This window comes from Euprymna scolopes, chromosome 2 (genome assembly GCF_053919585.1).
Source record: "Euprymna scolopes isolate OS-2025 chromosome 2, ASM5391958v1, whole genome shotgun sequence".
NCBI classification, from domain to species: Eukaryota; Metazoa; Mollusca; class Cephalopoda; order Sepiida; family Sepiolidae; genus Euprymna; species Euprymna scolopes.
Window position 1 is genome coordinate 23,757,096 of NC_136483.1, and position 25,746 is coordinate 23,782,841.

General features: G+C 35.7%; 1 pseudogene; it reads right to left on the reverse strand.

The window, feature by feature from the left end:
• Positions 1 to 23,620: 23,620 nt before the first annotated feature.
• LOC145243472 (U2 spliceosomal RNA) lies at positions 23,621 to 23,765 on the reverse strand (annotated as a pseudogene).
• Between the last annotated feature and the right edge of the window lie 1,981 nt (positions 23,766 to 25,746).

Here is a 25,746-nt window from a genome sequence, read left to right on the forward strand (position 1 = left end):
ACCAAGTGGGGAGGGCGGTATACTGGGAATTATACAAACGACTGCATTTTGAGCGTACAGACAAATGGTACAAGCATAAACCCGTAACAACACTCGAAAATGAGAACCACAAAATCCTATGGGACATGGACATACAGACGGACAAACCCATCCAGGCAAGAAGACCAGATGTCGTAATAATTAACAAGAAAGAAAAGTCCTGTCAAATCGTGGACTTTGCAGTCCCAACTGACCACAGGTTGAGTATGAAAGAAAAGGAAAAACGAAGTAAATACACAGAGTTAGCCAGAGAGTTAAAAGGGGTTTGGACGATGAAGAAAATCAAAATAGTACCGATAATAGTAGGAGCATTAGGAACAATTCCGAAAACTTCGAAAAAAGAATGGCAGAAATTGGAATCAGAGGAATATCTGCAAAAATACAATGCCTAACGATAATGAAAACGGCTGAAATATTGAGGAAAACCCTAGAATGTGGAGAATAACACAAGACAATATAACAAAGAAGCGTTACAGGGAATGAAGAACGCCGAAGCTGCATATCTACAAGTTCTACACCACCATCATGCATCCCCCCATTGTCTCATCACCGTCCTCCCCAATAGAAAAGTGATACCAAAGGGCCGAGAAGGGTCAAGGAGTATAGAAAGACCGAGGAGAGAGCGCTGGCCAGACTTCCACTGGACAAGCGCGAAGAGAACTGGGATCGTGGGGAGGCTTAGTGCCACTCAAATTCCAGTATAAACCAATGGTCACTACCAGTGAGAAATCAATGGTGTGAGGCTGTTGCGATGACGCAGATTTATCTGCAAGTGCTATCGAAGGAGGTGGAGAGAGCTGGACGTCTGGGGAAACTTGTTGTCACTCAGCTTCCAGAGGACACCACAGGTCTCCAAACCGATCGTTTGTTGACTTGCGTGAAAGCTCCATGTGAGCCAATAATAATAATAATAATAATAATAATAATAATAATAATAATAATAATAATAATATCTATCAGAAACTGAGGATGGAAGTTGCTAGATTGTGGAATAAGAAAACTTCCATCATGCCAATAATCATAGATGCGCTTGGCTCAATTCTTGATGATCTTATGAAACAGATGAACTACTTGAGAATCAGCTACAACATCACCGTACCCCAGAAATCAGTTCTGCTTGGGTCAGCAAATACTCTACGCCGAGTGCTTTCCATCTAATTGACTCACTAGGTTTGGTGTATAACCGGTGTAAAAGATCACAACACTGTGACGTTAATGGAATAATAATAATAATAACGATGACGATAACGATAATAAATAATAATAATAATAACGATGACGATAATAATAATAATAATAATAATAATAATAATAACAATAATAATATTAATAATACTAATAATAACGATAATAATAATAATAACAATAATAATAACAATAATAATAATAATAATAACAATAACGATAACGATAATAAATAATAATAATAATAACAATAACGATAATAATAATAATAATAATAATAATAATAATAATAATAATAATAACAACAACAACAACAACAATAATAATAATAATAATAATAATAATAATAATAATAATAATAATAATAATGGTTGTCATAGTGCTTGTGGGGACGAGCCGAGGATATCGACAAAGTCTGTTAACTGAAAAATGACGCCATGCAAAACAGGCAAAACAGTAAGGATATGTCAAACAGTAAAAACCTTGATAATGAATGAAAGCTCTTGCAAAAAATGATAGTATTAAAAAAAATATACTGAAAAAGGGGGGGGGGAAACATTATTTATACAGCGTGTCCAAAAAGCCACTGAATGGTTTTAAACTTAAATAGATTCTTTATTCCTGGTTAATTTTCTGTCATTTTAACACAGTCTATCGAAGACATTCGGACTTTTTAAAAAATGCAAAATTCAAACAATCTTTATGAAAAATAATGTCTTTGAAATGTTGCCCTTTTTCAGTTTCGCATATTTGTGCTCTTTCCAACACATTATTCATGACAGATTGCGGAATCTATGGATTGTTATTTAACTCCCTTATTTCGTTCCACGAGCTGGCAGACCTCGAAACGTCAAACTCCAAGTCCCGCAAGAATTGAAGAAAAACGCCAGGAACGAAAAGCATAGACTGCATTGAATAAGCTGCGGTCACTATGTACTTCAAGAAAAATATATGGATAGAATAACGCTAAACGTGTAATTTGCGCACATGATGTACAGAAATTACAAGAATGAAAGGAAAATGAGTAACAGTACAAGAAAGATAAAACACAAACGAAATCTTTAGTATATATATTTTGTTTATATATGTGCATACTCAGCGCCATCATATTAAAAGTCCGTCCTCTCTGACATTTATGGCTTTACTGGGATATCACCACTTATCAAGGCCCGAAGTCCACTCGAGCATAAGGGTTAATAAATGTAAGGTGGTAGTATAGTAATTGTTAATGGTATAAATTTGGTAGATTTTGATTATTTATGAGGACGACTTAACAAAAACTTGTTTACATTGGATTTGAAGGTTATTATGTTGTATTCAACCGGGAAGCAGGCCAGCAGAACCATGTTTCACGGGCGGAACCGTGAAAAACACTTTGTTCATAGAAATCTGCGTTTAGATTTAGACACAGATAAAAAGTGAGAGAAATCATATTTGGTGATTGTAACTAGTCGAGCAAATTTTGGCAAGGCGGAGGGACTATAGATTGACTTTCAGTCGCGGACTTACCATAAGAATAAAGATAGACCAGAGATAGGCTCGCAACGTCTCTTCAGTGGGAAAGCAGTTGTAGGGAAGAGAAACGGATGGAATACTGTTGCCATATCTGGGCAGGAGCTGCTAAAAACAGCCTATCCTGCCTTGACAGAGTACAAAATACACTTCGTGGCTTAGTGGGGGATGCCCTTTTCTCTACACTGCAACCTCTCTCCCACAGAAGAGACGCTGCGAGCCTATCCTTGTTTTATCGTTATTTTCATGGCAGGTGCTCCTCTGAACTCCAATCTCTGGTCCCCCCTCGCCAATCTTTCACGAAAAACACCCGTTTAGCTGAATCCACTGTAAAAAATTTCCCCCACTCTATATCTGTGCCTAAATCAAAACGCGGATTCCATGAACAAAGCTTCTTTCTTAGAACTGCACGCCTGTGGAACTCTGTTCCGTCTGCCTGCTTCCCACCTGACTACAACTAAGCCACGAAGTGTATTTTGTACTCTGTCAAGGCAGGATAGGCTGTTTTTAGCAGCACCTGCCCAGATATGGCAACAGTATTCCATCCTTGGACGTACTTGGCTTTTATATAGATAGAGAATTGCATCAGTAGTGAGATATCTTCTGGAGCGGTAGAAGGATCCCACCATCTTTCCAGCGACCTTGGCAACAGACTTGATGTACGTGTTCCATTTCAGATCAGGAGTAAAGGTCAAACCCAGAAGCTTGTCAAAACACGGGGCCTCACCCAGATGAGAGCCATCCATCACAATTGATGCCAGATGGGATCAGAGCGTTGATGATGTAAGGATAGGAGTTTGGTTTTGGATGCATTAAAGGTAACCAGCCACATCTTCCACCACTGAACCACGCGCTCGAGATCAGAGGAAAGAGAATCAGAGAGAACTTTGTCATTTACAGCCTTTGATGTGTTGCCGTAGATTGTCGTGTCATCAGCATAGATGTCAACGAATGATTTAAGTATGTGTTTAGGGAGGTCATTGATGTAGATCAGGAAGAGAGTTGGGCCCAGGATTGACCCCTGAGGGACTCCAGCATTTATATTACAGGCCTCCGATTTTTGTCCATCTACCACTACTCTTATGAGCCTATCGGAGAGAAATGATTTAATGATTGAGAAAACATTTCCAGTTATACCATAGCTGGAAATCTTGTGAAGTAGACCCTTATGCCATACTTTGTCGAAGGCCTTTGATATGTCAAGAGCAATTGCCCTAGAAAGGAAGCCTTTGTCAAGAGATTCACTAATCCTGTGGGATATAACCGTCAGCACATCTGCGGTAGATCTTGCAGAGCGGAAACCATATTGTGTGTCACTAAGAAGATTATTCCTGCTGAGGTGGTTGACTATTTCTCTATTTAATATGGATTCCAGCAACTTACTCATGACACACAGGAGACTTATTGGTCTGTACTGAGAGGGAGATGACTTATCACCTGAATTCTTAAATACAGGGCAAACTGATAAGATCTTCCAGGGAGTCGGAAAGCACTTCTCCTTAAGGCAGCGCTTAAATAGTTTCGTAAGTATGGGAGCAAGTTCTGGTTGAAGTATTCAGATAGAGGATTGCACGGCAGTAAGATACCGACTCCATCCGTTTTTCCAGCGATCTTGGCAACAAATTTGATTTATGTGTTCCATTTCAGATCAGGTGTGAAGGTCAGTCCAAGAATAGTGTTAAGAAATTGAGCTTCTCCAAGACGAGAGCTATGCATTTCGATTGGGTGTGATGTCGGCCAGAGCGATTATGATGCATCAAAAACCAAGTTTCTCTCCTTGGAGAGAAGCTTGGTTTTTGATGCATCAAAATTAATCAGCCACTTTTTCCTCCGTTGCACGAAGTTCTCAAGATCAAAAGAGAGAGAATCAAAAAGATCTTGGTTATTTCTGGCCTTTGAACTGTTGTCATAGATTGTCGTGTAACCTGGTAAATGTGTACGAATTATTTAATAAGTGGTTTGGGAGATCATTGATGTAAATAAGTTGGTCCCAGGATTGAACCTTGAGGGACGCCAGCGTTAATACAATGAGTTTCTGATTTCTGCCCATCAAAATTCTTACTAGCTCATTTACTCGCGATTCGACAGATCCCCCTCCCTTTCTAATGTAATGGAGAAAAAGAGAAAAAAGTCAAGTGGACATTTAAACCCAGGATCGAGGCAGAATCTGTAACTTCATCAGTCTAACGTGTAACCAATTTATCTATCATAATTAGTAGGACTGTGACAACAGAATATTCCTTTGATTGTTTGGACTCTCGAGTATATACCCAACACAGACACAGTTAATCACCCGAGAACCAGACAACTCTATATAAAAGCATATAAGATATCAACGGATACACACTCGAGAGTCAAAACAATGAAAAGAATATGCTGCTGCCATAGCCCTAATGATTAGACTTGAAAAATAAAACCTGAAAAAAAATTAAAACGAATGTTTAAACGCTTGTTTTTAGGCGAATGCGATATATTTTTGTTTATAATTAGCACTCACATCCGTCACAAACATTTCTTGCACTACTAACTGATATTGATGCAACGTGGTTTTCTCTCTTTTTACCTTGGGTTGGCAAGAGTTTGACATGTGACACTATTTTTATATATCGACCCTGACAGTTTCAATTCCTTTGGGTTCGAATATTCAATCTCTATTTATATTTATATTTACGAAGTATTATTTTACTTACACTTATTACTAACAGAAATGAGATTTTTCTGGTCGTATATTTTTCTAATATATGTGACGAACGAACATACACGACACTGCATCACAAAGAACAGGAAATACTGTTGAGGATGATATCATAACGAACAAACATACACTAACCTAACTCCACCCAAAAAGCGGAGTTAAAATCGGGAAGGATTGACTAATGACTACTGGACAGATATTATATTACTACCCCGAAAGCTAATTTCGATGATAATAGTATCATCAATATAGAAGAGACAGTGCCCCATTCCTTCCAAAATGGAACATATGATACCTAGTAGGATGGTATTATGACGAACAATCATATATTTCATTACTCTTCAATGGTAATGCCTGGGAGGATAATCTCATGACAACAGAACAGATATTACATTACTGTATCTTGCAACTAAGCTTGGAAAGTATTTTAGTCTGAAATTGTATAGTACACCGAATTGAGAATTAATAGTTTCGGTTTCAGATGTACAGATACTAAATCTTCAATAGTAGTAGAATATTGTTAATATTATTATTAGTAGCAATAGTTATAGTATTAATAATAGTAGTAATACTAGTATATTTTGACTAATGACATATTTAATATTCAAAGCATGCACCATACCAAATTGGATATTAATAGTTTGTGAACTTATGAGCATTTTTTGTGTGTATTAGTATTAGTAAAATTGCTTGAACCTCATGATGTCTGGCATCCGAAGGAGTCTTCTGGAGATATTTAATGCAATTCTATCGAATAATTTCGGAGCCTATAATGGAAGAACACGCAGACACGCAAAAACGCCCGATTGTAAATTAGATGACACTATTTAAGAGACCATTTTCATCCAATATATACAGTGATCCCATAATAATAATTTGTATTATTATTATAAGTGATTAGGCGATTCCAAAAACATTTTCCCGATTCCAATACAATTAGTGATTCTGTTTTACATTTCAGATTCCGATACGATTATCGATTCCAATTCCGACTCTTTTTAACACTAAGTATTAAGCTTTATATATATATATATATATATATATATATATATATATATATATATATATATATATATATATATATATGTATATATATATATGTATATATATATATATATGTATATATATATATATATATATATATATATTAATTTCTTATCACTGTAAAACCTATATATGTGTATATGTTTTCGCAAACGTAAAAAATGCACTTGTGGGGAGGGGAGCCATAAATTTCAGTTTTATCGATAATTTAAAATCAATAAATATTTATCATTTCATCATTGGTACTAGCAATGAAAAATGAAGTTTTAAATAAAATTCTAAAAAGAAAGAAAATTTTAAAAAATCGTTGTCGGAATCGGAAAATAGGCACACATTCTTCCGATTCAGATCCCCCCCCCCAAAAAAAAAGTTTCGATTTTTCCGATTCAGATTAATCGTCCCAACATTAATTACTAATATTTTAGATGAACATGAACATCGACTACGAATATTTGGTTTCACTTCGTCTGATTACAAAAACAATCAGTATTAGAGTTGGTCGTTGTACACTATCTTACATACCAAACATTGGCACGCGCGACGTAGATTATTATCGCAACTAAACGTATTACTGGTGAAATTATGTACTTAACTTGTTATTTGTAGATGCGTAAGTTCATGCTGTTACAGATTTGGCACCGAGTTGGTTGTTACAGATTTGGCACCGAGTTGGCAAAGAATTTATCGCGAATTGTTTTCGTTGCGCGAAGAAGGGGAAGTCACCTTGAAAGATGGCGAATCGCTTCAGTTTCCAAATCTCAGACAAACACAATCACGCGCTAAATTGGCAAACAATGTACTTTTTATTTGTTTGGTTATTCGTGTTTTTATCAAGATAAGATAAGAAAGAAAGGAAAACTATTAGACTTTAATTGGTGCCTACCGAGCTTTTCTTATCAGATACTAGTTTTCCATTCTACATTGAAAATTATATTTAATTCCTATATAAATATGTCTATCACTCTTTTTTGTTTTTATGTTTCTATTTGCTTGACTCTCTTTTCTCTGTTTCCCTTTCTCTCCCTCTCCACCATATATATATATATATATATATATATATATATATATATATATATATATATATATATGATTGAGGAGGCAAAAAGAAAGCCCGCAGCAACAAATTCGCTTAAAACCAGCTTAAATTATTGCCCCCTAAGTCAGTTTAAAATATCCACCAACAGGCAACAAAGCATCTCTAATCGTAATTGTTGTTGTTTCAGGTTATACAACGTAACATTTAGTCCATCTGCCACCACTTTCTCTTAGTGATCGTCAGGAGCTCATTAATCTCCACCTTTCTGGTTTATCCAATCGAGAAATCGGCTGCACATTGAAATGTGATGAGAACACGGTACGGAAAACTGTGCAAAAGCACTAAAACACCAGCAGTCTTCGTGATGCCCCAAAATCCCGTCGTACTAGAGTTACTTCTTACAGGGAAGACCATGCTATCAAGATCCGCAGCCTAAGAAACAGATTGTAAACGGCTCCCCAAATCCAGCAACAGTGCAATCTTGTTAAAAAATGCTCTCCTTCTACTGTCAAATACAGATTAAAGGAATTTAATTTGCGAGGATATGTTGATTTCTATAAAGAACGGAAAGCGCCGTCTGGACTTCGCCAGATGCAATAAAGATCATGACTCTTCATATTGGTCAAAAGTGCTTTTTAGCGACGAAAGCAAGTTCAATAGGCTAGGCAGTGATAGTAGGCAGTACGTCCGCCGGAGGAAAGACAAAGAATTTAATCCTAGATGCTCAGTTTCAACGCTGCAAGGTGGAGGAAGTTCAGTTTTGGTGTGATGCATTATTAGTACCAATGGTCCAGGGCCTATAGTTCGCTTGCAGGGTCGAATTAATTCGACCACGTACATTAATATGTTGACTGGGCATTTTCCACCCTACTGTGGTCGGAATTTGCAAAGGGTACCACAATTACAGGAGCCTATTATGCTTCACTTTTGAGGAAATTAAGGGAAGCTATCAAAATCAAGAGGCGGGGCAAGATCAGCAAAGGTACCCTCCTCCTGCAGGACAACGCCCCGGTCCACAACTCGCATGTCGCCATATCAGAATCACGGGCGTGTGGTTATGAAATCCTTCCCTATCCTCCCTACTCTCCTGCCCTTGAACCTTCTGACTTTCACCTCTTCCCAGCCATGAAGTTGTTTTTGAAAGAAAAGCGTTTCCCAGATGATGCAGCCTTGACGTCGTGATTGGAGGACCAACCTGGGGTGTTCTACAAAAACGGTCTCCAGAGCTGCATCAAACGATGTGAGAAATGCATAACTCTGGGTGGTTCCTATGTAGAGAAAGACTAATAGCTGTGCCAGGTTTTGTTGCTCTACTGCTATGAGAAGTGGGTCAGAGGGCATTACTTATTGCACGCCCTCGTAACCCTGAAAGGTTGAGAGAAGCAGATAGATAGATAAACATATATATATATATATATATATATATATATATATATATATATATAGAGAGAGAGAGAGAGAGAGAGAGAGAGAGTTCTTAATTTCTTGGTTTCGTTGAATAAATTTGATATTTTAGCCAACCCCAGAGAAATAAAGGCGGAAGGCGTTAAGGCAGGACTTCTGGCTAGCCATTCATGCGAACCGCGACGACCCAGCCAATATTATCCTAATCACTAATAATTGGCCAAATTTCATCTCAACATAGTGAGTTTCCTTAAAAAAATCAAGAAATCTAGAAGAACTTGAAGGGCTGATTTGTGACTACCATTCTGTTAGAGTTTTTTGTAAAATCAGTTGATGCAATTTCTAGTCGACTTTAAAAGCTGTTGGCGAATGAAGACGCTCATATTGAATTTTAAATAAAAATCCATGAATTATACTTTCTTTTCATATTAATTGTAGAAATTATATTCTAAAAATACATTATAATTTTCAGAATGTGAGAGATGATATAATTATTTCTACAGTGAAACAACGTCGCAGCTCACACTAGCCATGTCAGCCAACAAAGTCCAAGATTCGAGTTTCGCCCTCAAGTAATTTTGTATGTGTGTGTGCAGAATGGTTTCTATCAAGCCCCTCTCTCTGTTTTGTTATCTACAGACTTGAAACTAGATATATAGGGGATTTTAGACCTGTGGAAAGAATCAATTTGTTTTTTAGCCGGTAAAATAGCTGCTAAGAGGTAAAAAAATTGAAAAAAAAAGAACTTGGCAGTCGTAAGTCGACTAAATCTGTTATTTCTATGCATGCCGTTCAACAAACTCCCTCGCCTCTAATTTGCATATCTCACACGTAAATTTGCATGACAGTCACACATATAAATGCAACGTCAGCATTTTAACTTTTTTTTTTCTTAGAAGAAAAAACACGAAACTCGTGCTATTCAGGTAAGTTACGGTTTTCCTCACACATGCATAAGTCGACTAAATCTGTTACTTCTATGCATGCGCAAATATACATTTTTACGTTAAAGACGCTTCATTTTTAATGTTTTCTTACCTGTCGATAGCTCAAATGATAATGTGAGAATTTCCGAGCAACTTAGCTGTTGTGGCGGAGTTCATTCGTCCAAATCGATGGCAGAGTCGATCTTATACATACATTTCGTTTAATATTTGGACTACTGGTATTTGTAAATTGTTCATGATTGATCTTTGTGGTTAACTCGAGGGTAAATTTCTATTCGATTTAATTTGAGTGTATATACATGTGTGTATGCACATCTGATTCTCTCTCTCTCTCTCTCTCTCTCTACCTCTCTTGCAGTTGGTATATGTGTATATTTATGTGCTTCCGTGCACACACACACACACACACACATATATATGCGTGTATGTATATGTATGTCTATGTGTACATCTGCATATGTGCATATATGTGTAAATTAATCTATGTATGCATATATTTGTATTCGTTAGTAAATATGCTCGTGCGTGAATGTAAATGCAACCAACCTGGTTTCCTGAACTAGATCCACATTAATATTTATAGAATGATATCCCGTTGCGTGCATTTTTTTTTGTATATTTCTTTACGTAGACGTAAATACATGAGAGCGGGTGCATATGTGTGTGCATATAGTTATATTAACCTCCTCAATAGTAACGTTCTAAAGAGGAATAAACATTAAAAATAATTCGTCATTTCAAACACGCATTAATAAGCACTGTAAGATATTTATGGGAATATATGTTAGATGCTAAACGGAATCAACCGTACAGAGATCTACAATGACACGCATAAGTATTGGATACATGTTATTTTCTATTACAGAGTGAAGCGATGATATTGTCGCCATAGAAAAGACGACATGATTCCATTTCCGTTTAATGAAAACCGATTTTTTTTGTTGCAGACCATCTACTAGTTGGCCAGTTGTGTACAAACCCCAGGAGCGATAGGAGCCTTCTAAATGTCTAAAAGTGCCACAATGTTCAACGAGCGAGATTGGAGATGCGCCGTGGTACGACTCATGCTCTTTACCGATCCATCGACAGTATTCTGAAAATGCAACTCTGGGCGGTTCAACGCTTGAGGGTACAGCTCAACAAAGTTTCCGGCCACGGTTATTGTCTTTGGTGTGGTTTCAAGTGAGGGCCACATCATGCCACCTTATATATTCGAAGTCAGATTGAAAGTCAACACCAAAGTATACCTTGATGAAGAGGGTGGTGATACTCTTGTGCAGTCAGGTGACCGCTGGCAGACCTTGGGTGTGGCAGCAGAGCTTGGCCCCGGCCCACAAGTCCATCACCAACACAGCCTTCCATAATGCAAAAGCCAGCCTAATTCCCGCGTCCGGTGAGTATTTACTGAGCTCTCGCCGGCATTTGTGGAAAAGGCATGCTCCCAGTTCCGGACCCATATCGAGGCGGTGATTGAGGCTGAAGGCGACTAAATTGAATAGATGACAGCTCTACAAGAAAACAAAGTTACCTGAATTGCTTGTTTTAATAAAAGTGTTAAAATAAAGCTGTAGTGTTGTTTTCTTTAGGGCGACAAATTTATCGTTCCAGCTTGTAATACGATCTCGAGATATTACTACCAAAAAATCAGTCAAAATGGCGGACATAAAGCCAAAATATTTAAGAAAAAAAGGATAAAAATGCTAAATTGATAATTACAGCCAGATTTTTTAAAACAGAAAAGTCAAATTAAACAAAGAGTGTGTGCATAAATATATTTATGTATTTTACACGTCATTATTGTTATTTTTTATGCTTGTGTAGATTGGTGATGCCGGATAAAATTGCTGCTAAAGGATAAAAGTTGAAAACAAAACAGTTGACCATGGCAAGGTAAGGTCAATAAAATATTACTCGTCTTACACATGTGCAAAAGTAAACATTCATAGCTTAAAGTCGTTTATGTTTTTTTATGTTTCGTATCCATTTGTTGGTAGCTCACACGATAACGCCCCCTGATGAGATAAATAATGACTAAGGCTGGAGCGCTAAAAGTTCTGGTTTCGATTCTAGCGTATGGTACCCAAGACAATTTTTTTTAAATAACTTTTGAAATCATTGCTACATATTGGATAATAATCAACAGAGAATTGGCCCTATATATATATATATATATATATATATATATATATATATATATATATATATATATATATATATATATACTAGACTACCCATGGCCCGTTGGGTCAGTATGTTATATTAGCTATGGAATTCATGTATGAGCGTGACACTTGTGTCATAACAGAAACATTTCTATGAAAGTATATTAAAATGAAAAATCACGGACAGATCACTCAAACATGAAAAAAAATCTTCCCTGTTTCGTGTAAAGTTACCTATTTTTCCGAATAATCGCTCAAAAATCGAAAATTAAACATGATTTTCCTACGAATCGAACGCCGACGAAAGTCATTTAGCAGCAAAAACACACATGAACCTACCGATGAGAAATATAAGAATGAAAAACCCATATTGGAATCCTTCAACCAAGTTATAGAAACTTAAAATCTAAAAAAAAAAAATTAATAAAACCTGAAGCAAAAAAATAAAACCTAAATAAATAAAATGAAATAAAAACTAATATTTAAACATATTAGTAAATGTGTCAACAAATTCACCGTTCTCACACAACTATTTTGTATCTAGAAATGTAAACAAAAAATAAAAAAAAGAAGGAAGGACAAGGGACGGATAGAGAGTAGTAGTAGTAGTAGTAGTAGTAGTAGTAGTAGTAGTAGTAGTAGTAGTAGTAGTAGTCTTGGCTTTACTACAATTGTTCTTATGCTTGTCAACGGGTTAAAGTTGTTTAGTTGTAAGAAAATAGCGACAGTATAGTTGTAATAAAGAATAGTTGCAAAACACCCCCACTCTTCCCATGTTAAATAATAATTTCGAAATAACGTTAATATTTCAGCGTGCAGGTCAAAATTTGCAAAAAAAACGATTTGTGTTTATTTGTTTACGTTGTTATGGGTTAATATTTATGCGCGCATGCGCAACCGGATGTCGTAAACCGAAGAGTGGGTTACATCAATCGTTACAAGGTCATTTGAGTTTTATAATTATATAGATATATATGTATATGTGACTACAAATCTATATTCCAAATTTCAAAATGTCCATTTTAACATTTCTTTCAGCATGTTTAAATGTTCAATTCTTGACAGCACCTGTTTCGTAGCACAGAATCATTCATGTAATTATTCTGCCAATTTTTTAATTTATTTCACCCTTACTCATCAAAAGAAAAAGAACTCATCAATTTTAAAAGAAAATAAAAGGAATATGAGCATGATTACAAGATCCAAAAATCAGAAGAAAAGTTGCAATTGTGTTCTCTTTCAGCTACGCCATTTTTTTAATTCTACTATATGGGAAATAATAGGATCTCATAAAGCATATATGCCGGGGAACAAATTCTGCGTACTTTGTAGATATGAAGCCCTTTATATTTTAAAATATAATGACACTTAATCCATTTTCTTAAACGTAAAAGATGAAATTCTTACCGGATGCATTCATAAACGTTGTTTTAGGTTCGATAAATTTAAGCCACCATAAATCATAAAACTTTCTTATTACTGATCTATTTTAAACATTTATAATTTATAACTTAATAACTATTATTATTACTATTATTACTATTATTATTATTATTATTATTATTATTATTATTATTATTATTATTATCTTATTTGATATTTTACCATTATTTTCTATTTTATTTTGAATTTATATGTACATTAATATTAGTTCTATAACTACTTTAGTTCGTATTAAAAATAATATTATTTAATTACTACCAAAACGATTAATGATAATACTATTAGCGATTTTATTAATATTTTTATGTTTAAAACATTATATAAAAAATAACTAATTTTATTAGTAATTAGTGGTTACCTCCCTTTGAACAATACAAGTTTCTTTATTTTTCTATTTGACTAGCATGTTTCCAAAATGGCAATTATCTCCCTTTATAAATAAATTATTCAATTTAAATTCAAATATAGCGTTTCTTTCGATATTAAACTGGTAAAACTACATTTAATAACATGCCACGGAATGGTTTGACTATGATACTTACGGGCTTTAAAGGCGGACGAATAAAAGGTATATATATTTGTATTAGAAATATTAAAGATATCCCCTCTTAACCTTACTTTTCCACCCGATTTTATTATATTTTATTTTACTTTGTTTATCAACATGAAATTAAGTAACTGTTTTCCTTTATATTTTAAATATTTTCCAGATAAATCTGCCTTACTTAAAAAACGCTAGTTTTATTTTTGGTGTCTTTAAACCCCCACCACTCTTTTTGCTGATGAGGAGACTTTGTTTTATAAAATCAATTAATAAAATTATTGTTCAAGACGTATTAAAATCTAGGAAAGCTATGCCTATCGAGTTTATTATATATCTACATTACAACGAGCACTGTTTTCATTTAATTGTATTAATGCATTTACTAATACATTAAAATAAACTCCGCTCTTTAGACTGTTGCTCTAATTTCCTAATACGCATAAATATGATATTTTGATTAATGCAAATTTCATATTTATTATTATATTATCTTGGACCCAATATATAGAAATGATTTAAAAAGTTTTTAAAAAAATGACTTGTGTAGCACCACTGAGAATCGAAACCTAAAAGTTTCGCTTACGATTTACTTTTTTCCTATACCGTTAATGCCTGAGTTATGAAGACATGTTTACTGCAAAGCTAAAAATTAAAACATGAACCAATAGCTATTACGTTACGCATGAATATTTGTAATACCGACGTTCGACTTTCACCTGACAAATTGCATCTTTTTTAATTTTCGCACTTTTGTACCAAGCTAAAACTCAAGTAAAAGGTTTTGCATGGATTCAAATACCTTATATATGAATTATGCCTGTAGACCGAAAACTCTAGGAGGAGTTTGGTAGGCAAATTTTAAAACAACATTATACGCGTATACATAAATAGAATATATAGAAAGAGTTTTGCGTTTACTATAAACTTTACGCAAATATTGCGCAAGTATAATTCATGTAGAATACCTGCATAAATATATTTACACATAATAGTTTACTAAAGATGATCATCCCATAAGACAACCGAAAAAAACTAATAGGGAATTAATTAAAATGAATGTTTAAAAGAATATGCAAATGAGCTAGATCTTTTGCTAGTAAATGCAATTTCACAACCCATATATAACAAAATTGTATTTCCTTTTTAAATAAATAGAAGAGTTTTTAATATGAATATCAATACACAAAAAAGGAATATATATATATATATATATGTTCATAATTACAACGCGTGCAAAAACTGGTCCCGTGTGAAAAGCGAAACAATTTGCGAAATCTGGAGCAAAGAAACATGACCTGGAATAGTTTTCTTGTTACTTTTGCAGCAACTTTATTCGCATCTGAGCAGAGTAAATAGCAGGGGCCTCTATTAATTATATAAATATATAAATATTTGGTACCCCCGAGATAAATACCAAATATTTAAATTCGAAGCCAACTTTTGCCATATATGGTCATAAAATAACGTGCTTCTTTTAAAGCAAAGAATTTCCGCGATAAACACCAAAGCAAGCAATAATAAAATAAGAATTGTACAAGCAAAAAAAAAAAAAAATGCTACTCACTTTCAGATAGCGAAAATAAAAAACCGAACACATAATATAAAGAGTATTATGCAAAAGTAATGCCTCCTATTTTTATTTTCGCACAAATAGATCAGAGGACATTGTAAATGAAATTGTTGTGATAACTGAACTTATGTATCCATGACCGGAAAATCTAATTCCTCTGTTGCAGATATTGACGGTGTAAGACTCTAAAAACCAGCCCCCTGTCATTGAATTACTGGCAAAAGATGTTTTTTGCATTTTCACTCCAAACAAGGCAGAGTGCCACTTTTATGTAGAGAGTTACTATCTCGGACATAATCTGCAATGGTACTATGTAGGGGGTTGAGCAGCAAGATGTCGGTTTATATTACACTTGAACTTCTGCATGTCAGTACAGTCAGAAAAGTAAGAATCTGGAAGGGAATTCCAAACTCTAGCACTCCTAGCGGGAAAAACTATTAGCGAGGAGGTTTTCTTAAATCTAGAGATTTTTACTGTGTAGAGGTGGGATTTTGCTGCTTGTCGGGTTTGTCGGGGGTATTTACATCAAGGTGGTACAAGGGCTTGCAGTTTCTCGGAGCACCTCCTATAAAAGTACTAGTAAAAAAGGCAGAGGGATGCAACATTTCGTCGATGGGACAATGGTTGAAGCTTAGATGACAGTTCAGGGCCGATTAGGTTGGCGACTCTCTTTTGAACCATGTCTAAGAGTGAGAAACTAGTAGCAGATGCACCAGCCCAAATATGGCAACAACACTCCATACACAGGCGAATGGTGGCCTTGTAGAGGTACAAGATACTCTCATAAGTAACTCTCTAGCCCGGTAAAGAAAGCTTACCTCCTTTGCAGCGGGTTGGAAATGCTGTTAATGTATCTGTTCCAACTCGTGTTCCCGTGAACGTTAAGCCGAGAACTTTAAATGAAGTACTTTCAGGTAATGTATCATTCGTCATGACCATTAGTGTTTGAGAAGGTTTCTTGTAATTATTAAAGGAAAGAAGCTTACTCTTAGCAGCATTGAATGTGACCATCCATTTTTGTCCCCAGTTCACTACAGAGTTGAGGTTTTCCTCTAGGGTTTCCGCCATTGCCTTGGATACGTGTTCATTCGTTTTCCGCTCGTGCCTGTTATAGAGTGTGGTGTCGTCAGCAAATGTACCCATCTCAGCGATTACATTGAGAATGGTGATGACTATGTAAAAAATATATTCTGGAGCACGAAATATTCAAAGGAACATAGTATTCAAAACCAAAATAAGATTCGCTCGACACAACTATATATTAACTCACATTTTATTAACAGAAGACTTAAATCAAAATAGCTAAAAAAAAAAAATTCGACCAATAAATAAAAACCAAAATAAAATTAATTGCATGTAAAAAAGGCACCAGAATAAAGGTCTCTTTAACAACAACAAAATTGCTCCTGACGACGATAAAGCATCGGAAGCGCTCGAGTAAAATGGCTGACAAAAGATCACTCGGCAACGTAATACACAACTTACAAATTGAAACGAGAAAAAATGCTCAGATGACTGAGAAAATCAATAGAAAAATTAAGAAGAAAGAAAACTCTGTCGTATTTCGAACACACCCACGCGCGCGCGAGCGCGCAGATACACATATATATACATATATGTAAACTAGTATATATATATACTAGTATATTTATATTTATATAAATACTTAGTATATATATATATATATATATATATTTGTTTATTGTTATATAAACATGGTCACATCCATGTTTATATAACAATAAACAAATATTATCAGCTCTTTTTATTGAGCACTATCTAACAACCTCGTTGAATTCGTTAGTCCATTACTTTTGAATAAAAAACCCGAGTATATATATATATATATATATATATATATATATATATATATATATACTAAGTATTTATATAAATATACTAGTATATATATAGTAGTTTATATATATATATATATATATATATATATATATATATATACTAGTTTATACATATATATATATATATATATATATAAATTTTTAAAATATGATCATAAAGGAATAAAAAGAAAGCAGAAATCTATTTTCCTGTTTTTTTATATAGATTTGTTATTTATAATTTTAAAAAGGGAATCGAATCTTTTTTTAACGAGATAATTTTACCTAATGAAATGTAGGAAAGAAACATTTGAACATAAATGATAAACATTTGTCCACAAAATCTAATATATAAAACGTAATATGTTTGTCTGTCTATCTGTATATCTCCATATTTTCGAACTCTATGGCTTCCGAAACTAAAAGTCACAGTGCGACACTAGGGGCCTAAAATGATTGGATTTGTCCGGACCGTTCTTTTATAGGTCTTTAACCGGTTAAAATAGTTTTAAGGGGTCAAAAAGGTGTCAAAATTGAAAAAAATCGTTTTACATCTTGTACATTAATTTTAGTTTATTTTTAATCTTTAGCAGTTCATATGCATGTTACGTTTGTACAGTGGTAACGTCACCAGATTTTAATGCTACAGTTTTGTTTGCGGTTTCGATTCTAGCTGATGACACCGAAATACTTTTTCTTTTTTTTTACTTTTGAAATCACATCTCTATAAAAATATATACGAAATCTGGAAAAATTAAAATATCATATTAAGCGTATTTTACGACTAGGCAAAGCCGAACACCCTCTCCATCGTTAGTAAAAATAATTCCAAACAGAATTGTTTTATTAAAATATAAGAATTATTGAATTAATTATTTAAGTTCTATCATATATTTTCTTTTGATAAATAATGTATAATTTTCTTCAGAGAAAACATAATAATATGAAACAGAATAATATTATCAAATTTAAAATACAGTAGATATTATAAAAAGAATTTCAATTGCTACGGAAAGAACAACTAGATACTGTCCCCGAGCATCTATATAGCGGTTTGTCAGGATAACCTGTCCTGATGGTACCTTTCCCTACTGACTAAATATTAAAAATCGCATGGTATTTATGGCCCAAATAAGATCTCTTCAATATGACTAACTCATGGTAGCTTATACAAGGAATATTGCACCAGTGATACTGAATATAGTAACAAAACTAAGCTGGATACTCCACCAGACTAGATGAATTCTTGTCCTAGAATTCAGTAAACCCAAGGATCACAAAAAAGATATACTATGACATATTTAAATAGTCAATTGAGGAGAGGAAAATAATATTCTTAATTTCTTTACTAACTCAACATTCGAGACATAAAGTAAATTTAATGGAATTTTCGAATATCTATGTATCTCATATAGAGATCATGTGTTAGCCTCTAGGAAGGGACTCCTTGATTTTTTGAGAACTTTGACTGAAGTAAAATAAAGAAAAAATCTTTTCATGTGTCGTGAGAATCTGAAATTGTCTGACGGAATTCTCATTGAATATTTTGTTATCGAAAGAAATTCTATTTTTTTTTACATAGGCATCACCACTTATGAAGGCGATTCTGTTGAATACAATTGAAGATTCTATGTATGCATTTAAAGGCTAATGCATTGTTCATCACCATCAAGTCATGTCCTGCCTGGTACATGACTCTCCATCCATCTCTTTCCCACAACGCATTCATGAATTCATGGTTGCTCATCATTTTTGTGTTTCCCATGTGTTCAGACTGTCAACGCATGTTTCTCTCTGTCGTATAATAGTTTGAAGACAATAAAATGCCACCTGTAATCCCTACCGAGCGGAGTGTTCAGATTAGAATAAAATGTATCTTTGTAGTTATACAGACAGCAGGTTGCAGTTTTTTTCTGTCCGAGAAGTGCCCATATGAAGCAATTGTCCTGACCATTGTATCCGGAGTTACCTTCTGCTCAGCGCAACGAAATACGAAACGATGAACAGAATTATTTCTGCTTGTTTCCGTATTACATCAGTCACGTGCTTCCTATGACCTCATGTTACCCTGATCGGAAGGCTGAAGTGCGATCTCAACTATGGCCAAAGGTCTCCCACAGACAAGCAAAGGGAAGGAGGTACGTAAGTTTTCATTTGACAGTATTGCTGTCCCGCTAACTATAATGCATTGTTCATGAGACTAAAATCACAAATGATGATTGTACTACAACTGCTACACAAAAACATTGAAAGACCACAAGCAACCTGACATAGGTTTAGTTAGTAAAAGTATATTAGATATTATATTGGAGAAAAAAATGTAATATCCTCTTTGGTTTTAAAGGTTTAAACATGACGTTAACTTCTTGGTTTGTTGATCTGGTTGGTTGGTTGTTTTACGTCATATCAACCCTTTTTTATGTTATTTAATGCCGAATCCAATGATTTTGAAGAGACATTTTTTAATAGAATTTTTTAAAGTCGGTTTCTATTTAGTTGAGACTCTAACATTTACTACCACTCCGGGTCAGAGTGGACCTGAGAGCAGTGGAAATTAAGGGGTTATTCTAGACTCCCGCAAATCCTCAAGCTGGGCCTCATCATCGGATATAGTTTAAGGTCATATTTCGGACGTTAAATTCCTGGCTTTCGACTTTGATTTATACTATTCATCTATACCACCTATCCTAATAAATAAAGGACCCCTTAGATAAGGCACCTGCGTAGGTAGCTCTAATATTACTAGACAGAAAATCCATTATACATTTTGATAATAGATATTCCACTAGAAAAAATGCCTCTGACCAATTTAATATTTTAATAGGATCGACGGTAAAAGACTTGTTAGGCATGTATTTGTTAAAAGGATTCAAAGGCTTGATCGTGAGTAAGGCTTAGAGATGATTACAATATTTTTAAAAAATTAAAGCCCTTAACAGAATATGTGAAAAACCAGTAAACATTATAAAGACTTTTCAAAAACTATTGGTCAAAAGGTTAGCAACTTTTTAGATTTCTTGTTAATTTATCTAGCAAAACATTTGAACCATACCACAGACTTAGTTAAACTATATATTACGCCCAAGGATAGTTCCAGAAGTAAAGTCTCCTACTTTTTAACTAGAAAAGTTGAATACCTACGAAGACGGGACTGCTACTATTAAAACGAACCACCTTTTGTGCTCCAGATTTATGTGTCTACATAGTCACCATCATTCTTAATGCACTTTTGCCAGCGTTGAACGATGGCTGTGCATGAGCGTCCGGAGCGTGTTTTGTCATATGGGGGTCGCTCCGAAAGTAGAGTACGAAGACGAGAGTGATAACATTAAAACATGCGACCTTTTGTGTTCAAGAATTTAATTTTCTACAAAGTCACCACCATTCTCAATGCACTTTTGCCAAGAATTTAATGACACATCTCTGCTTTCGACAAATGCCTATGACAGGATTTGCTTTCTTATAGTCTCACACTGTCAATATCTGCAACGTAGAGATGAAACTTGCAGGTCTTGAATGCATGAGGTCAGTCATCATAACAATGCAATTTGCTATCCCATGTAGTCCATTTCGGTGGAATAAAAAAAGGAGGCATTATTTTGGAACATCTCTCGTACATAAAGATTCAAACTATTCTAGTTCGATCATTATTACCACCATTGAACTGAACATTTCCAACAGAATCTCTGGAATTTTGTTTAATAGGAAAATATTCGATGAGAACTCCGCAATGTACAACACTAGATTAAAATATTTGGGGCACGGTTAAAAAATGGATTCCACATTAACATAGATTACCCCCTAGTAGTAATAACAGTATCAAGAAGTAGTAATAACAGTATCAAGATCAGAGTTAAACCGAGTTGAATAACCATATGATTAAAAAAAAATAAGTGTTATATTAACAATAATATAAATAGAATGAATAATAGATGTCAGAAATATATTGAATTTTGAGCTATTTAAGAAATGATAGATTTATTTTGTTCCTATTTACAATGCCTCCCCACGGGACAGAGTTAGACACCAGGGTCGTTTTTTAATGTGGAGAAAAGGAACAAAAAATACAAATTGTCTCAGTCATGAAGGATTTCTCCTCCACTAACAGAGAACAAGAAATTGAAGTGTAGCATCTGAAGAACAGATATGTATTTATTTGCTTCCCCACTGAGCAAATTAGGCACAAGGCCGTTTTTTAATGTGGAGAGAGAGAGAGGGGGGAGGGAAAAGGGGGACCAGCTCCCGAGAGGTGGGAAATGGGAGCTGGATAGGAACTGTTGGTATGAAGGGTTGCCCCTACATTGACCAAGGTCTTATCTGTGGGGTCGCCCCCATATAGGGTCTTTGCTTGCAGTATCTGCCGGAACAGATGGTATTTATTTGCTCCCCCACCGAGCAAATTAGGCACAAGGCCGATTTTTAATGTGAGGAGTTAAGGGGAAATGGGCACCAACTCCCCGGGGAGTAGGGGAGCTGGATAGTGACAATTGGTATGAAGGGTTGCCCCTACATTGACCAAGGTCTTATATGTGGAGTTTCCCCCACATATGGTCTTTGCTTGCAGTATCTGCCGGAACAGATGGTATTTATTTGCTCCCCCACCGAGCAAATTAGGCACAAGGCCGATTTTTAATGTGAGGAGTGAAGGGAGGGGGAAGGGAAAAGGGGACCAGCTCCCGAGAGGTGGGAAATGGGAGCTGGTTAATGGTCAGGCATGTGGGGTTGCCCCCACATCTGGTCTTTGCTAGTCATAGCTTGCAGCATCTGCCGGAACAGATGGTATTTATTTGCTCCCCCACCGAGCAAATTAGGCACAAGGCCAATTTTTAATGTGAGGAGTGAAGGGAGGGTGAAGGGAAAAGGGGACCAGCTCCCGAGAGGTGGGAAATGGGAGCTGGTTAAAGGTCAGGCATGTGGGGTTGCCCCCACATCTAGTCATAGCTAGTCATAGCTTGCAGTATCTGCCGGAACAGATGGTGTTTATTTGCTCCCCCACCGAGCAAATTAGGCACAAGGCCAATTTTTAATGTGAGGAGTGAAGGGAGGGGGAAGGGAAAAAGGGGACCAGCTCCCGAGAGGTGGGAAATGGGAGCTGGTTAAAGGTCAGGTATGTGGGGTTGCCCCCACATCTGGTCTTTGCTTGCAGTATCTGCCGGAACAGATGGTATTTATTTGCTCCCCCACTGAGCAAATTAGGCACAAGGCCGTTTTTAATGTGAGGTAAAAACCAGCTCCCCTAAAAGTAGGCAAAAAGGGGGCACTCTGGTTACCAAAAACAATAATTGTCCCAGTATAGAGGGGTTCCCCTCCATTGACTGGTACAAATTATCTTAAGTGAAGCATCTGCCGGAACAGATGGTATTTATTTGCTCCCCCACCGAGCAAATTAGGCACAAGGCCAATTTTTAATGTGAGGAGTGAAGGGAGGGGGAAGGGAAAGAGGGGACCAGCTCCCGAGAGGTGGGAAATGGGAGCTGGTTAAAGGTCAGGCATGTGGGGTTGCCCCCACATCTGGTCTTTGCTAGTCATAGCTAGTCATAGCTTGCAGCATCTGCCGGAACAGATGGTATTTATTTGCTCCCCCACTGAGCAAATTAGGCACAAGGCCGTTTTTAATGTGAGGTAAAAACCAGCTCCCCTAAAAGGGGTCACTCTGGTTACCAAAAATAATAATTGTCCCAGTATAGAGGGTTTCCCCTCCATTGACTGGTACAAATTATCTTAAGTGCAGTATCTGCCGGAACAGATGGTGTTTATTTGCTCCCCCACTGAGCAAATTAGGCACAAGGCCGTTTTTAATGTGAGGTAAAAACCAGCTCCCCTAAAAGGGGTCACTCTGGTTACCAAAAATAATAATTGTCCCAGTATAGAGGGTTTCCCCTCCATTGACTGGTACAAATTATCTTAAGTGCAGTATCTGCCGGAACAGATGGTATTTATTTGCTCCCCCACTGAGCAAATTAGGCACAAGGCCGTTTTTAATGTGAGGTAAAAACCAGCTCCCCTAAAAGTAGGCAAAAAGGGGGCACTCTGGTTACCAAAAATAATAATTGTCCCAGTATAGAGGGTTTCCCCTCCATTGACTGGTACAAATTATCTTAAGTGCAGCATCTGCCGGAACAGATGGTGTTTATTTGCTCCCCCACTGAGCAAATTAGGCACAAGGCCGTTTTTAATGTGAGGTAAAAACCAGCTCCCCTAAAAGGGGTCACTCTGGTTACCAAAAATAATAATTGTCCCAGTATAGAGGGTTTCCCCTCCATTGACTGGTACAAATTATCTTAAGTGCAGTATCTGCCGGAACAGATACTACACTTTGATCTTGACCAAAAGGCCAAGAATCTACATTTACATTGTTAAACAAAAGAGAGTTGGCCCAATAGTTAATGACACGAACTGACAACCTGAGTTTTTCAAGTTCGAATAAAGTTCATTCCATAAAAGAGTCACTTTTACTTAGAATGTTGGCAACCTTCACATGATCCATCCTGTACTCGATGTCTTTCTAAAAGGAATTCTGACTAGGAAAATATCGGGGAAACTAATGCCAACGACAGAATCTTTGGGTTCATACGATATGACGATGATGATTTAAACGAAATAAAACTGACTACATTCAAACCCAACCTCTTTGACCGATTCTATAGTTCGTATCTCTAATTACAGTTAGTTGCAGCCCGTTACAACAATGTAGTATTTAACTTAAAATAATAAAAAATGGTTTAAGTAAAGTTTTAACAGTAACTCAAGATATGAGTTGTGTCACTTAAAAATATATATGTATTGATTAAGTGTGTTATTCCAACTTTCAGTTGAATCAATGATTGCTTGCTATGTTTATGCAACCCAGAAAAACAAGCGCGTGTTTTGTACTTTTACATAGAATTGGCATTTGTTTAAAATAATTGAACCATAAATTAAAACAACAAACGTCGAATAAACATCCGACAAATCCAAATCCACTTAATCATTAGAACGTGTGAACTGTATGGTTTCGCCCGCCGCGGAAAACAACGCTATGCTTGACCTAATATAAAAGAAATCAGCTTGTGACGTCAGTCCGATAACTCATCTAACACAATTGCACGAGTGACGTCAAACATGTGTCTTTTGCCAAAATGACAAGATAAGAAATCTAGTTGTGTGTTTGTCCAGCTAAGACTACCCCCAAATAAACTGATAAAGTTTTGTTACAATTTAATAATTGAGTAAATATTTTTCAACCGGCAGGGCCGTGCGGAAATTCCACGGTCGCTTACTTCATCTATCTGTATACCTTTCCATTAATCTACGACGGACCTTCCAAAAGTAATGCCTCCTATTTTTATTCCATCCGAATGGATCAGAGGAGATTGCAAATTGGATTGTTATCGTAACTGAACTTATGCATTCATGATGCGAAAGTTGCATCTCTGTTGCAGATATTGACGGCGTGAAACTTGAAAAAAACAAACACTGTCATGGACGTGCGTCAGAAACATAGGTACGGCATTGAATCCTTTCATGTAAAAAAAAATTGAACCGATCAACATTTACCGGCGCCTGTTGAACGTTTACGAAGCCGATGCAGTGGATGTCAGTACAGTTAGGAGATGGGTTCGTCGATTTCAGAGTGGTAATAGAAATGTGAGTGAAAAAATGAGCTCTGGAGTTTTAGGACCGAGGCATCAAAAGAAGCTGGCAAAAGTGAGTACATTGAGAATAGTGATGATTATATAGAAAAATAAATTCTGGAACACAAAAAGTCTCTCGTTTTAATGGTACCACTCCCGTCTCCGTAGCTCTTTAAAATTTTAATGTTTATATTTAAAATATAGGAGAGGGATTTAGCAAAGAAGCCAACAAATAATCAAGGGAAGAATCAAATATATAATAAATAAATGTTACCGTAGCCAATAAAAGTTACTTTTCTATCCATCCAACTCATTTTTTGTGTGTTTTTAAGTAGTTTTAAATCCTCTTTTTTATGTCAAACATTTACTTTTACAAAATCCTTTTCACACAAGATGGCGGCCTATAATCTTCTTCGTGAGAAACAAACGTGTTGCCATATTGTTCGTTAAACAGTTCGTAAAAAAAATGAATATTTGATATCAAAAAAGCGCACCACAAAAGGGTGGATCAAAAGTAACTTTTATTGTCTATAGCAACATTTATTTACTGTATGCTCTAATGTTTTACCCTTTTTTTCCTTTGTTGACTTCACTGCTAAATACCTTACTTTTAAAACGAACCACATATATAATAATGCACTAAGGCATTGTTGCATTCGTATGTACGTTATCATCTTACACGAACATTAAAAAAAATAGATCGTCTGTAACCAT